At 46.0% G+C, this 13,938-nt stretch overlaps 1 non-coding gene across 1 annotated transcript; it reads left to right on the top strand.

The window, feature by feature from the left end:
- The first annotated feature begins 11,191 nt into the window (after positions 1–11,191).
- On the top strand, positions 11,192–11,381 carry LOC111761078 (U2 spliceosomal RNA). The gene has a single exon (XR_002794546.1). It is a non-coding gene; the product is annotated as a U2 spliceosomal RNA (small nuclear RNA).
- Positions 11,382–13,938: the final 2,557 nt, after the last annotated feature.

Genomic DNA, 13,938 nt, shown 5'->3' with positions numbered 1-13,938 from the left:
CACTCATACCCAACGCACACACATATATATGCTGCAATGATGGGTGTATGTCAAAGGGACACAGGATACAAGTGATAGAGCTATGAGAGCCAAAGCTTGACCCATTCGAACAAGAAAATAAAGTGTCATTGGGGAGCGGATGTAGCTCAAGTGGTCGAGTACCTGCTTCCCATATATGACGTTCTGGACCCAATCACTGGTCCTCTTTTTAAAAATGGCAGCATTGGATCATAACCCAAGGTATACAAAAAAATCCATGAGTCTGTACTGATATAAATAAATGATCTGGAATTCTTCTGCTTGGGAGGTTTGTCTGCTCTCCCCTATTTATTTCTCCCCAACCCTTACAAGTGAGCTGCAAATAGGGACTTCCTTCCAAAGAGTACATGTAGTAGGAAAAGCAAGAGGAAAGAGGAACTGTGCAATCGACACACCTGACAGACACTACTGCACGTCGGTGATCAAGGTCAACTGCATCAACAGCAGTGAGTCGTGATGATAACATATGCCATTGTTATGAGGAGATGAAAGTGGGACCTCACTTCTGTGGTCTCGCTCCCCCAAACCAATAACCCTATTATAATCATGAGAAGACATCAGAAAATAATCCCAGTGGAGGGGCATTCTACAAAACACCTGCCCCGTCCTTCTCAAAAGTGTCCAAGTCGTCAAAATAAGAAAGTCTGAGAATCTGTCGCAGCCAAGGGGAGCCTAAGAAGACGTGATGACCAGATGTCATGTGGGATCATGGCTAGGGTCCTGGGCCAGAAAAAAAATGATATCAGGTGATCACTCCTGGCTCCTTAATTGTGGGATGTTGGTAGCAGGGGAAACGGGGCAGAGTGAACATGGGAACTCTCTGGTCTGTCTTTGCAATTTTTTCTGTAAACAACAATAACCAAAAAGCTATTCTAAAACATCATCTTTAAATGCCCATGAAACGAGGGAGGAAGCGTCAGGAGTCAATGTCATGACCATCTCCAGCAGGCATCCAGGGCTGCAGCAGACCCCGCCTGTTTCGGTTCCCTGACACCCACGTGCAAAGGAGGTAGAGGTGGTTTTCCCAGGCCAGTGGTTCTCAACTAGGAGGGATTTTGCCCCGAGAGGAACATTTGGGAAGGTTTGGAGATATTTTGGGCTGTCATGACCAGGGAGGCATCTAGAGACCAGGGGGGCTTCTCAATAGCCCGTGAGACACAGGACAATGCCGGCCACAGAGAATGATCCAGCTCGAAATGCCGATAGTGTTCTCAGAGTTGGAAGGTTCTCCCAATATTGCCTCTTGCAATCCCAGCGGGGCTTGAAGGGTTTTGCGGTCTCAGGTTTCGTTAGCAATCTGACCAAAGATACAGACACTTTCCTTAGAAAAGTCATCGAAATGCAAACCTGCGAAGTTCTGCACAGGCTTACTCTCTATTTATCATTGCTGTGGAGACAGTGGCCATTGCAGGTGCTAAGGCAGGGAGAAGAAAAAGGGGTGTAATATGGGGGCATTTTTGGGACTTGGAATTGTCCTGAATGACATTGCAATGACAGACTCAGGCCAATATATGTCCTGCCATAACCTACAGAATGGACTGGGAGAGAGTGTCAACCGCAGTGTGAACTATAACCCCTGCCTAGTAGCCATGCTCAAATGTGTTCATCAATTCTCACGAATGTACCACATTATTGAAAGAAGTTGTTAATGTGAGGAGGGGTGGGGAGGGGGGCATATGGGAATCCCTTGTATTTTTTTGTGTAACATTTTGTGCAATCTAAGTATCTTTTACAAAATAAAAAAATGCACTTAAAAAATGAATGACTCTGGTGCTGGGAGTTTAAGATGGGGAATCCACTTTTGGGAAACAGCTTAACGGTTTCTTAAAAAGTTAAACAGGGAGCGGATGTGGCTCAAGCAGTTGAGTGCCCGCCTTCCACATGAGAGGTCCTGTGTGCCTCCTAAAGAAGACAAACAAACAACGAGCAAAAAACATCAAGCAGACAATGAGCAGACAACAAGCAAAAACTGTCCAACCGGCAAATACCATGAGCTCAGGTACTTCTATGTGCGGCTGATTTGGGGCGTGCAAGTGGTTCAGCTTCCATGGAGGACTCTGCCAATTATCTATTGCTGTGTAACAAGTTAATCTAAAACTTTGTAGCTTAAAACGACATTTTTTTTTGCATGGATAACATGTTTTAAAACTTTACGTCAACTTCAAAAAATGAAGCAACAGACAAAAGGCAGTTTAACGAATTATGGAAGCATCACTTCAAAATAATCTCGTGCAGCCACACCTATTTTACTTAATCCTAAAAACAAACTCAGTTGTTTCTCCAGTGTTCCAAAAGATGAATAAATGAGCACAGATTAATTAAATGACACGACCAAGTTCTCCTTGTCAATGAAGAACATGAATAGTAAATCCCATATTCCTTTTTCACCTTGAGCATTGATAAAGTGACTTCTTTGCCTTTGCTACAAAAATATTGCTCACTGTAGCCTGTAAGGATGTTAGTTGTGTTTTCCCAATCTGCCACCATATTCTTAACACCCTGTAGTAGATAAAACAGTAGTTATTATCGTGCAAAGCCTCTGACGATCAGGAATCTAGATGCAGCTTCTCTGGCTGACTCTGACTGGGAATCTCTCCCATGAGGTTGCAGTCAAAACATCAGCAGGGGAGCGGGTGTGGCTCAAGTCCTTGGGAGCCCACCTCCCACATGCGAGGTCCTGGGTTCGATTTCTGGTGCCTCCTAAGGAAGACAAGCAGATGCCGCAATGAATAGACACCACAACAAGCAGATGCTACAACCACTGCAACAAGCAGATGACGCAATGAGCAGATGCTGCAACCAGCAGACTCAGCAACCAGCATACGACACGACCAGCATGGAGCTGAAAATGGCTCACGCAGTTTAGCACCCACCTCCCTCATGGAAGGTCTAAGGCTTGGTTCCTGGTGCCTCCTAAAGAAGACAAGCAGGCACAGTGTGCAAAAAAATGAGCAGGCAGGTGAGGGAGCCACCTGGGGGGAAGGGGTGAATTAAAAAATTCAGCAGAGGCTGCATCACCTGAAGGCTCGGCCGGGGCTGGACGGTCTGCTGGCTGGAGGCCTCCGCTCACCAGCACACGGGCTGCTCCACCTCACTGCTTGGGAGTCCTTGGGACATGATGAACAGCTTCTCCCAGAGTGACCGACCAAGAGAGCGCGAAGAGGAAGCTGCAGGGAGTTGTTTCACCTAGCCTTCCGAGTCACACACCATCATTTCTTCTTTATCCTTTCTGAAAGAAGCAAGTCACTGGGTTCAGAGTTAGTTTCCACCTCTCAAAAGAAGGAAGATCAAAAACTTTGAAGACATACTCTGAAACTATTACAAAGACAGTTTGGCACAAGTATGTGCATGTGTATGAATAGGCAAATGCTTATTTCATATGTCCTATGTGCTAGACACTCCCTCCGCTACCAGAGATGGCTCCCTTGTCTGTCTGTTCACTGTCTTCTCGCTGTGTCTGCTCATTTTCTCTGCCCATTGTGTCTGCTTGTGCATCCGCTGGTCTTCTTTAGGAGGCATGAGGAACCAAACCTGGGACCTCCCATGTGGGAGGCGGGTGCCCAATTGCTTGAGCCCCATCTACTCCCTCTAAGTACATTTTAAATATTCAATCACTTAATTTTTATAATTATTCTCTGAGTTAGGAGCTCTCATTATTGCTGTTTTACAGTTGAAAAAAAATTAGGAATGCGAGGTTAAACAACTTGCCGCAAATCCCAGAGCTAGTAAGCAGCAGAGTCTGGATTTATACTCAGCCAGCCCAGCTCCTGATTTTCCCCCCAGCACTGGATTGGCTCCTCTTGACCCAGCAATTCCACTCTTGGGTATTTGTCCTACAACACCTGCAGAATAACACAAGTATGTGACACAGTAGAGTAAAAGCCTGGATGTCTGTTCACTGAGGCCTTAAAAATTATGGCACCTCTGTGCAAGGGAGTACTATGCAGCCATGAAAAAGAATAGGATGAGGATGAAACTTGAAAATATTTCGCTAAGTCAAAGAAGTCAGTCACAAAACACCACATATTGTATGATTCCATGTATAGGAAATGTCCAAAATAGGTAAACCTGTGAAGACAAAAGTAGATCGGGGGTTGTCAGGGGCTGGAAGGGAGGAGAGTGGAGTGACTGCTAATGGATATGACATTTCTTCGTGGGGTGATGAGAATGTTCTGGAATTATATCGTTGTGATGATTGCACAGCTCTGTGACTATACAAAAAAACCACCCAATTGTACACTTTAAATGGGTGAAATGTATGCCATGTAAATTATATCTCAAAAAGCTGTTATAATAAAAAAGAATATGGCACAAATCGCAGATGGGGGAGAGAGAAGCATTCAGATATTAATCTTATACAACCAAAGTATTACGTCCCAGCTTGAGACATGGGCATGGGTAAACAGAGAGGAAAATGAAATGGAAGCCGGCTGTGTCTGTGTTAGACCTGGCATTTCAAATGAACGGGAGGAAACGGGTTGTTCGATCTATGGCTCTCTACGAAATGACTTGCTATTTTAATTCAGACAAAACAAAACGAAATCTGGGCTACCTCCTCCTGAACCCTCCGTACTTAAAGAAATTCCAGCGGGCTCAAAGTCAAATTTAAAATGCACTTTGGTGAGAATAGACTTGGGAGAGATCTGCACGGGCCTGTCACAAAGTGAGGAAGAGTGGTGGTGCGTGAGGCACGCCTCCGTCTGGGTGGGGGAGAGGAACAGGGCAACGCGTGTGTCTGTAAATGGAGCGCACCGCTCTGGGAGGACGTCTGACACATGGTGTTCCGAGAAGGGAACTGAGGAGCCTGGATGGAGCAGGAGAGGGACTTGCTTTTCCCTGTAGGTATAATTGATGCATCTCGAATTTAGTATCTGTATGTGCTACTTATTCCAAAAGAATAAGTCCAGAGTTAACTAAGGTCCAGGGGTAGCAAACGGAACCGGTGCTGCGAGAGCCAGCTTTGCCCACGAGGTCAGGTGGAGCGCTCTGCCATCCCCTTGCTGCACTTTGTGGCCTCGTTTGCTTTGTTCTGAAGACAATGAGGTCATCCTTGGCAAGTTCAGAAGCACGGATGTATCCATGCCAACAGGGACGGCTGTCAAGTTTAAGTTCATCCAGGCTGATGAAACTTAGAAAAGATGTCTGCATGTGGAAATATGCATAAGGCACACTGTGTGAAAAAAGCAAGGAGCAGACTGGAGTGTGGAATGCTACCGTTTGTAAGTATATATCCATGTATATACATATATACACACACAAAACATGCTGATATATAAGCAGGCTCACTCCGGAAGGCTAAGCAAGAAACGTAACGGTAGTTGTAGCTGGGAGGGAGAAGTGGTAGATGGCTATTTTTTCCCACCTCTTCGACTCCCTCTCTATAATAGGACCAGACACATCCACAGCCCTTGCCAGTTGACTTTGCAAGAGCTCATCTCAGAGTTGGCAAAAGTTTGCATCCTGGGAAGCGGATGTGGTTCAACTGATTGGGCTCCCGTCTACCATATGGGAGGCCCTGGGTTCGCTTCCCAGGGCCTCTTGGTGAAGGTAAGTTTGCCTGCGCCCTGCAGAGAGCTGACAGCCTGCACCCCGTGGAGAGCTGGTGCAGCAAGATGATGCAACAACGGGAGACAAGCAGACACAGAAGAAGGTGCTGCGAATGGACACAAAGAGCAGACAGCAAGCAAGCAACAAGGGGGGGAATAAATAAATAATATATATATATATATATTTAAAATGTGCATCCGTGTCCCACTGTTTTTAGGCTTAATGTTGTGTATCTGCAGTCTATTGCTGTGTGACAAAACACCCCGAAATGTAGTGGCTTAAAAGAACCATCGTTTTATATGCTCATAGTTCCATAGGCCAGGGATTTGGGCTGGGTCCAGCTAGACGGACCTTGAGCTGGTCACTAGCAGGCTGGCTTTGTGGGCTGGTTGGTCCGGAGGGACTCAGTCGGGCTGGCTCATTGGCTCCTCTGTGGCCTCATCCTCTAGGAGTCTAGCCGCTTCCTCACATCAGGATGGACCAACGGCAGGAAGAGGATCAGAGCAGAAGCTTCCAGGACTCTCAAGGCTCAGAATTCCCAGACATCACCTATCGCACATCCTCGCCTCCAGAACCTGTGAATATGTTTCCTTCCATGGCAAAAGGAACTTTGCTGATGGGGTGAAGTTACAGATCTGCGATCGTTTGAAGCTGTATGTTCACCAGAAAAGTATGTGTAGTAGTTTGATATGGTTATGAATTCCAACAATAGATATTGGATTGTTTATAATCTGATCTGTACCTGGGCATGATTGAGTTATGATTAGGGCGTTGAGTCCCTGCCCTTTTGTGGGTGGGGACTCCCAGATAGAAGGCATGGCAAAGGACAGAGTTGGGGTTTCTGATGTTGGAGTTTTGATGTTGGAGTTTGACGCTCAAGACTTAAGCTGGAGCCCCGGGAATTAAGCTCACAGAGGAAGGAGAAGCCAGCCCCAGGAAGAAAGAAACCTTGAACTCAGAGAAAAGCAAGGCCCAGGAACATTTGAACCCAGGAAGCCTGAACCCTCGCAGACATTGGCAGCCATCTTGCTCCAAATAGACTTTGGTGAAGGAAGGAACTAATGCTTTATGGCCTGATGTCTGTAAGCTCCTACCCCAAATAAATACCCTTTACAATACCCTGCAGATTTCTGGTATTTTGCATCAGCACCCCTTTGGCTGACTAATACAGTGTGTTTGAGTTAATCCATTCCTGTGGGTGTGGACCCATTGTAAATAGGATCTTTTGGTAGGTAGCATCTTTTATTATTGTTATTGATTGATTTCTCCCTGAACCCCTCGTTGTTTTGTCCTTGCTGTCTGCTTTCTGTGTCCATTCACTGTGTGTTCTTCTGTGTCTGCTTGTCTTCTCTTTAGATGGTGCTGGGAACTGATCCTGGGACCTTCCAGAGTGGGAGATAGGTGCTCAGTCTCTTGCATCACCACCTCAGCTCTCTGGTCTGCTGTGGCTTTTATTGTACCTCTTCTGTGTCTTTTGTTGCATCATCTTGCTGCACCAGCTCTCAGTGCAAGCCAGCACTCCTCGTGGGCCAGCTCGCTGCACGTGGGCCAGCTTGCCTTCACCAGGAGGTCCCGGGAATTGAACCATATATGGTAGATGGGAGCCCAATCGCTTGAGCCACATCCACTTCCTGGTGAGTAGCATCTTAAATTAAGTTGTGATCCACCTCATTCAGGGTGGGTTTTAATCCTCTTACTGGAATCTCTTATTAGAGGATAACATTCAGACAAAGAGAGAGAAAGCCACAGAAGCCAGAAGCTGGAAGCAACACAACCTGGAAGAGAAGGGAGAGCCTGGCAGATGCTGCCACCTGCCTTGTTGTATGGCAGAAGAGTCCAGGATCTCCGGCAGCTGGTCTTTGGGGATAAAGCATCGCCTGGTGACGCCTTGCACTGGACATTTTTCTTGGCCTCGGAACCACAAGCTTGTACGCTAATCCATTCTCATGGTAAAAGCCGACCTATTTCTGATGTACTGCTTTTAGCGGTGCAGCAGATCAAAAGGAGGTCTTAGGTGGGGAGATGACCCTGGATTACCGGGGTACGTCTAACGTCATAACAAGGGTCCTTATATGAGAGAAATGGGAAGGTCAGAGTCAGAGGAAACGTCATGAGGGAATTGGAGGTCAGAGAGAACAAGAGAAAGAGGCTGGAAGATGCTCCCTGAGAGCTGGAAAATGTGCTTGTTAAAATAACTTCACCTAGGGAAACGGACTTGGCCCAGTGGTTAGGGCGTCCGCCTAGCACATGGGAGGTCCAGGGTTCAAACCCCAGGCCTCCTTGACCCGTGCGCAGCTGGCCCATGTGCAGTGCTGATGTGCGCAAGGAGTGCCCTGCCACGCAGGGGTGTCCCCCGCGTAGGGGAGCCCCACGTGCAAGGAGTGCGCCCTGTAAGGAGAGCCGCCCAGCGTGAAAGAAAGAGCAGCCTGCCCAGGAATGGCGCCGCCCACACTTCCCGTGCCGCTGACGACAACAGAAGCGGACAAAGAAACAAGACGCAGCAAATAGACACAGAGAACAGACAACCAGGGGAGGGGGGGGAATTAAATAAATAAATAAATCTTAAAAAAATAATAATAATACCTTCACCTAAGCAGCTCTGAACATTTTAATACACTGAGCTAGTTTTCTATTCCTCTAATTGTAGAAGTTTATTGTTTGCAATTAGAACGTTGAAGGAGATGAGTCAGATCTTCTCAGATTTCCTTACAGGAATAAGATAACATCTCAAAGCAAAACCAGACAGGAGGGTATAATAAATCTGCAACTTTTCCCGGACACAAAAAGCTTGACTTCCTTGAGTGGTTGGCTGAGAAAGGAGCCATGGAGACCTGGCACCTGCGCAACAATATCTAAACTGGGCAGCACTCTCCCATGTCGCTCCCCAAAATGTCTGGGGGCCTGAGGCTGCAGCTCCCTCCTCATCCACTCTGACTAGACTCTGCAACCCTGCCCTTCTGTGGAGCCTGGACTGTTGGCCCTCTCAGGACCGCGTGGAGCTCTCCATGGTCCTGAACTGACCCCCGGCTTGCATCCGTGGCCGGGCTTCTGGGACTTTGGGACTTCGTCTCGATCAGTGAACCCCAGGCCCCCTTCCTTCCTTGGCTCCAGAAAGGGGTCGGCCTTGAGGTCCAGGGCAGCCCGAGAGCTTGGAGCTTTCTTGGAATCTCTAGCCATTTTCACGTTGAGAGGTTCTCAACAGGTGAACAGTAGGGTGGTCTATGGATGACATTAGCCCTCCCTGAACGGACACATCTCTTGGGAATTATGCAAGGTCATACCTGGATAACCTCAAGCATCTAAGCTTTGGCCTCAAATTATACCAGACAGTTTGAACATGCTGATTAAAAGAAAGAAAGAAAAAGAGAAAGAGAGAGAAAAAAAGAGAGATGAAAGAATGACCTAGTTGACTATCTAGGGGGCATCTGGTCAACCACGCAAGATCCTTGGAGTCTCCAGATTTAGTTGTGTTTTGTTGTTGTTGTTGTTGTTTGTTTTAGGAGGAAGTGGGTGGGATTGAACCCAGGACGTGGTACACGGGAAGTGGGTGCGCAACCGTTGGGCTATATTCACTCCTCTGCAGATCTTTTATTTTACTCTTTTCTTCTCTCTTTCTTTTTCATTTGAGGTATAACCTACATATAAAAGGACACCAAATGGGGAGCGGATATGGCTCAGCGGGTTGAGTGCCTGCTTCCCATGTATGAGGTCCCGGGTTCAATCCCCAGTGCCTCCTTTAAGAAAAGAAAATAAAAAAGGGACACCAAATCCATTAATCTAATCACAACTGAGACCACACGCCCAGCTTCCTCAAAGCCCCCCATGCCTCATCCCAGACAATACCTCCCATCAGTCACCTCTATCTGATTTTGGTTTTGTTTTTGTTTAAAGATTTATTTTCTTTATTACTCTCCCCTTCCCCCTGTTGTCTGCTGTGTCCATTCACTGTGTGTTCTTCTGCGTCTACTCACATTATCCTGTGGCACTGGGAAACTGTTTTTTGTGGCGTCATCTTGCTGCGTCAGCTCTCCGTGTGTGCGGTGCCCCTCCTAGGCAGGCTGCGCTTTTTTCGCATGGGGCAGTTCTTCTTGTGGGGCTCACTCCTTGCGCATGGGCCCCTGCGTGGCATGGCACTCCTTGCACACGGCAGCAGCACTGTGCATGGGCCAGCTCACCACACAGGTCGGGAGGCCCTGGGGATCGAACCCTGGACCCTCCATATGGTAGGCGGGTGCTCTACCAGTGGAGCCACGCCTGCTTCCCTCTATCTGATTTTGAATACCATAAATTGGTTCTGCCTGCTTTCAAACTTCATATAAATGGAATTATCGAGCTTGCCCTCTTTTGTGGCATTGACTGCCTTCATTCAACGTTATATCTGTGAGTCATCCACTTTGGTGTGTGTCATTTCTTTTCACTGTTGTTGTATGGTATCCTCTGCATGAATATATTGCTGTTTATTTATCCATTCTCCTCTGAAAGGAGAGTTTAATTGTTTCCAATTCTTGAGTGTTGCAGATAAAGCTGCTGTGAAGAACATTCCAGTACAAGTCTTTTGATAGAAACAGACACTTGTTTCTCTCGGGCATATAATCTAGGGGGGAGGGATTGCCGAGCCGTGGGGTAAGCCAGTTAGCCCTGGAAGATAATACCCAACAGTTTTCCGATTCATGCTCCCGCCAGCAACGTGCGGTAGTTCCAGACACTCTGCATCCTAAACAACCCTTGAACAATGTCACTCGTCTTAATTTTAAAAGATAATACTCCCACTGAATTGTAATCTTTTTTTTTTTTTTAAAAGATTTATTTATTTATTTAATTTCCCCCCCTCCCCTGGTTGTCTGTTCTCGGTGTCTATTTGCTGCGTCTTGTTTCTTTGTCCGCTTCTGTTGTCGTCAGCGGCACGGGAAGTGTGGGCGGCGCCATTCCTGGGCAGGCTGCTCTTTCTTTTCACGCTGGGCGGCTTTCCTCACGGGCGCACTCCTTGCGCGTGGGGCTCCCCTACGCGGGGGACACCCCTGCGTGGCAGGGCACTCCTTGCGCGCATCAGCACTGCGCATGGGCCAGCTCCACACGGAGTCAAGGAGGCCCGGGGTTTGAACCGCAGACCTCCCATATGGTAGACGGACGCCCTAACCACTGGGCCAAAGTCCGTTTCCCTGAATTGTAATCTTGAACTTGGTTAAAATAGGAAATTTTCCGTTGTATATATTTTACTACAAGAAAAAATTAAAAGCTGGAACCGTGTCATACGAATTGTAAGCCCTAATGTAAACTATGAACATTAGCAAACAAAAATAATTAAAATAATAATATTGTTCCATCAATTAACAAATGCTGAGACCAGCTCAGCAATAGGTTTGCACGAAGGGAAGACGACGCGGAACTAAAGAAATAAAAGGACAGAAAGAAAGACACAAGAGAGGAAACAAAGATGGGACCAGGGGACTTCACAGCTTTTGAAGCTGCGAGCCTCAACCCTAGTTTCCCCATTGTATTTATTTGAAAGCTAAGGAGCAGCTGTGGGCTGCAAGAAGTAAATTGCAACATAAGAAGCAATTTGCAACATCTACAATAACAGGAGACAACTCAGAACATCTTGTACATCGCTACTTGGCCTTTTGGCTAAGATCCAGTGGAGTATCTGTTCTTATCAGTTTAATATCTGACACGTCCTCTATCTGAGGGCAATATATTAAGTGGACTTTTGGAGCAGGGAGATGGACTAGGGGCTTGCTCTGTCCACTCCACATTCTACCTGGTATTGCGGTACCTCCAGGAACGGTGCACCCCCCGGGGGGAATAACGGTTGCTGAAAAGGCAGATGGTGACCCTAAAGCCTTGGCATGGCTAAGGAGGACTTTGGGTCTCTGAGCTTTGCTGACCGCAGAACAACGCACACTTCTGCCGTGCAGAAAAGCACCGCAAAAAAAAAAAAAAAAAGAACATCTTGTACAACAGCAAGAAGTAACTTGCAACATCTACGATAAGGTAATTTACAATAACAGCAGGCAACTTAGAACATCTTGTACAATAACAAGAAACAACTAATAGGTAAGCCAGTTTCCCACAACAAACAAATGTACTACACTGATGACCAATGTAATAATAGGGACAACTGTGCGTAGGGGGTGTATATAGGAACTCTGAACTTTCTGTATGATTTTTCTGTAAACACACAACTTTCCCCCCAAAAAAGTTCCCTCTTAATTAACAGGTGGAGTGGGCATCACCATCCCAGAGTCCTCAGAATTGGGGAATAAAATATGGACTAGAGTGGACTTACTGGTATTCTTCTATAGACTTACTGTGATTCTAGCAATGGAAGAAATTACTTCATTGATGGGGAGACAGTGGCCACAGTAGTTGCTGAGGGCAGGGAGAGGGAAAAAGAGGTGTGATGTGGGGCATTTTTGGGACTTGGAGTTGTCCTAAATGATATTGCAGGGACAGATGCTGGACATTATGTATCCTGCCATAACCCGCTGAATGGACTGGGGGAGAGCGTCAACTACAACATAAACTGTAATCTGTGCTGCGTAGCAGTGCTCCAAAATGTACTCATCAAATGCAATGAGTGTGCCACATGGAGTGGGGCATATGGGAACCTCCTATTTTTTTTCTTTTTTTTTTTTAAATTGTCCTTTTTAAATGTCCTATATTTTTAAGGAAACATTTTATGTGATCTGTGTATCTTTTAAAAATAAATAAAAATATTTTTAAAAAGATAATGCTGATTTGGTCATCCACATTAACATCGGGTAATACGTCATGTTGATAGCACGTACCCTTGATCCGATATGAGGAGGATGGCATTTTACTTCCGTGCTCTTCCTCCCACAAACCCGTATCCCCAATGCAACCGTGAGGAACACATCAGAAGAACCCAGCACGAGGGACGAGATATCTGACCAGAACTCCTCAAAACCTTCAAAGTACCGGAAGCCAGGAACAGCTGCGACACTGTCACTGCCCAGAGGAAACGTGGACAGAGAGGACATCGGGGAAAATGAAGGAAACCCAGACCAAGGGGGGACTTGTGTTAACACTGCGGTATTGATCTTGGTTCCTTAGTTGTGGCCAACGTAGCAGAATAATCTAAGCTGTAAAAAATAGGGAGACTGGGTACAGGGTTTATGGGAATGAGAACGCTTCTTAGTCTCTGTGTACTTTATGTACATCTAAGCATTCTAAAATAAAAATTGTGTTTTAAACAAGATTGTAGTTTATTTCCTTATTTTTATTAATTTAATTTAATTTTGCAAGATGCTTGTATTAGTCAGGGTTCTCTAGGGAAACAGAATCAACAAGAGATCTCTGTCGAGCCTTTTCGTGGGATCATGCGGTGGGCTGAGCGGTTTGTGTCGCGCCGGGCCGGGTCGGCCGCGCCTCGGAGTCGCTGCGAGGAGAGGTCGAGAGGGTGGAGGTTCCGGAGCCTCTTTGCATTCTAAGGCCTCTCTTCTTCAAAATTGGGACCCAGCAAAGTGAGGCTCATCCATGGCATAGGGACCAATAATAATCCAAGATGTGGCCATTTACTTCTCCAAGGAAGAGTGGGGATTCCTGAGTCTTGTTCAGAGAGATCTGTACAAAGCTGTGATGTTAGAGAATTATCAAAACTTAGTTTGCCTGGGACTTTCCATTTTTGAGTCAGATGTGATTTCACTATTGGAACATGGGAAACTGCCCTTAATAACAAAGAAAGAAAAAGCAAAATGTCCATGGCCGGACTTGCAAAAATTGAGGCTCCTTGAATTTGAGCTCCTGAAAGATTCCTGGTCATCTGATCATCTGACACTTATATCTGTTTTTACAAATGCCTGCAGTCTCAGAAATTGAAGATAAGGAATCACTTGTGGAAGTTAAGGAGTTACCTGCAAAGAATGATATTAATGATGTATCCCAGTATGATATGGTGATAAAACACATGAAAAACACATGTAAAGAATGTGGAAATGGTCACTGCCACCATACCCACCTTGCTGTCCATCAGAGAAAGCATATACAAAAAAAATTCAGTCGTTCAGATTGTGGTAAGTACTTTGGTCGTCACTCAGCTCTCATTCAACATCAAAGAATTCACACTGGGATAAGACCCTATAAATGTAATGAATGCAGTAAATTCTTCAATCAAAGGGCACACCTCACTCAGCATGAGAGAATTCATACAGGTGAGAAACCTTATGAATGTAAAGAATGTAGGAAAACCTTCAGCCAGATGACTCATCTCACTCAGCATCAGAGTACTCATACCAGAGAAAAGTTCCATGAATGCAATGAATGTGGGAAATCCTTCAGCCGTTCCTCAGCCCTTATTGATCACCAAAGAGTTCATAGTGGAGAAAAACCCTA

This window comes from Dasypus novemcinctus, chromosome 19 (assembly GCF_030445035.2).
Source record: "Dasypus novemcinctus isolate mDasNov1 chromosome 19, mDasNov1.1.hap2, whole genome shotgun sequence".
Taxonomy (NCBI): Eukaryota; Metazoa; Chordata; class Mammalia; order Cingulata; family Dasypodidae; genus Dasypus; species Dasypus novemcinctus.
This window is presented reverse-complemented; position numbering and strand designations above follow the sequence as displayed.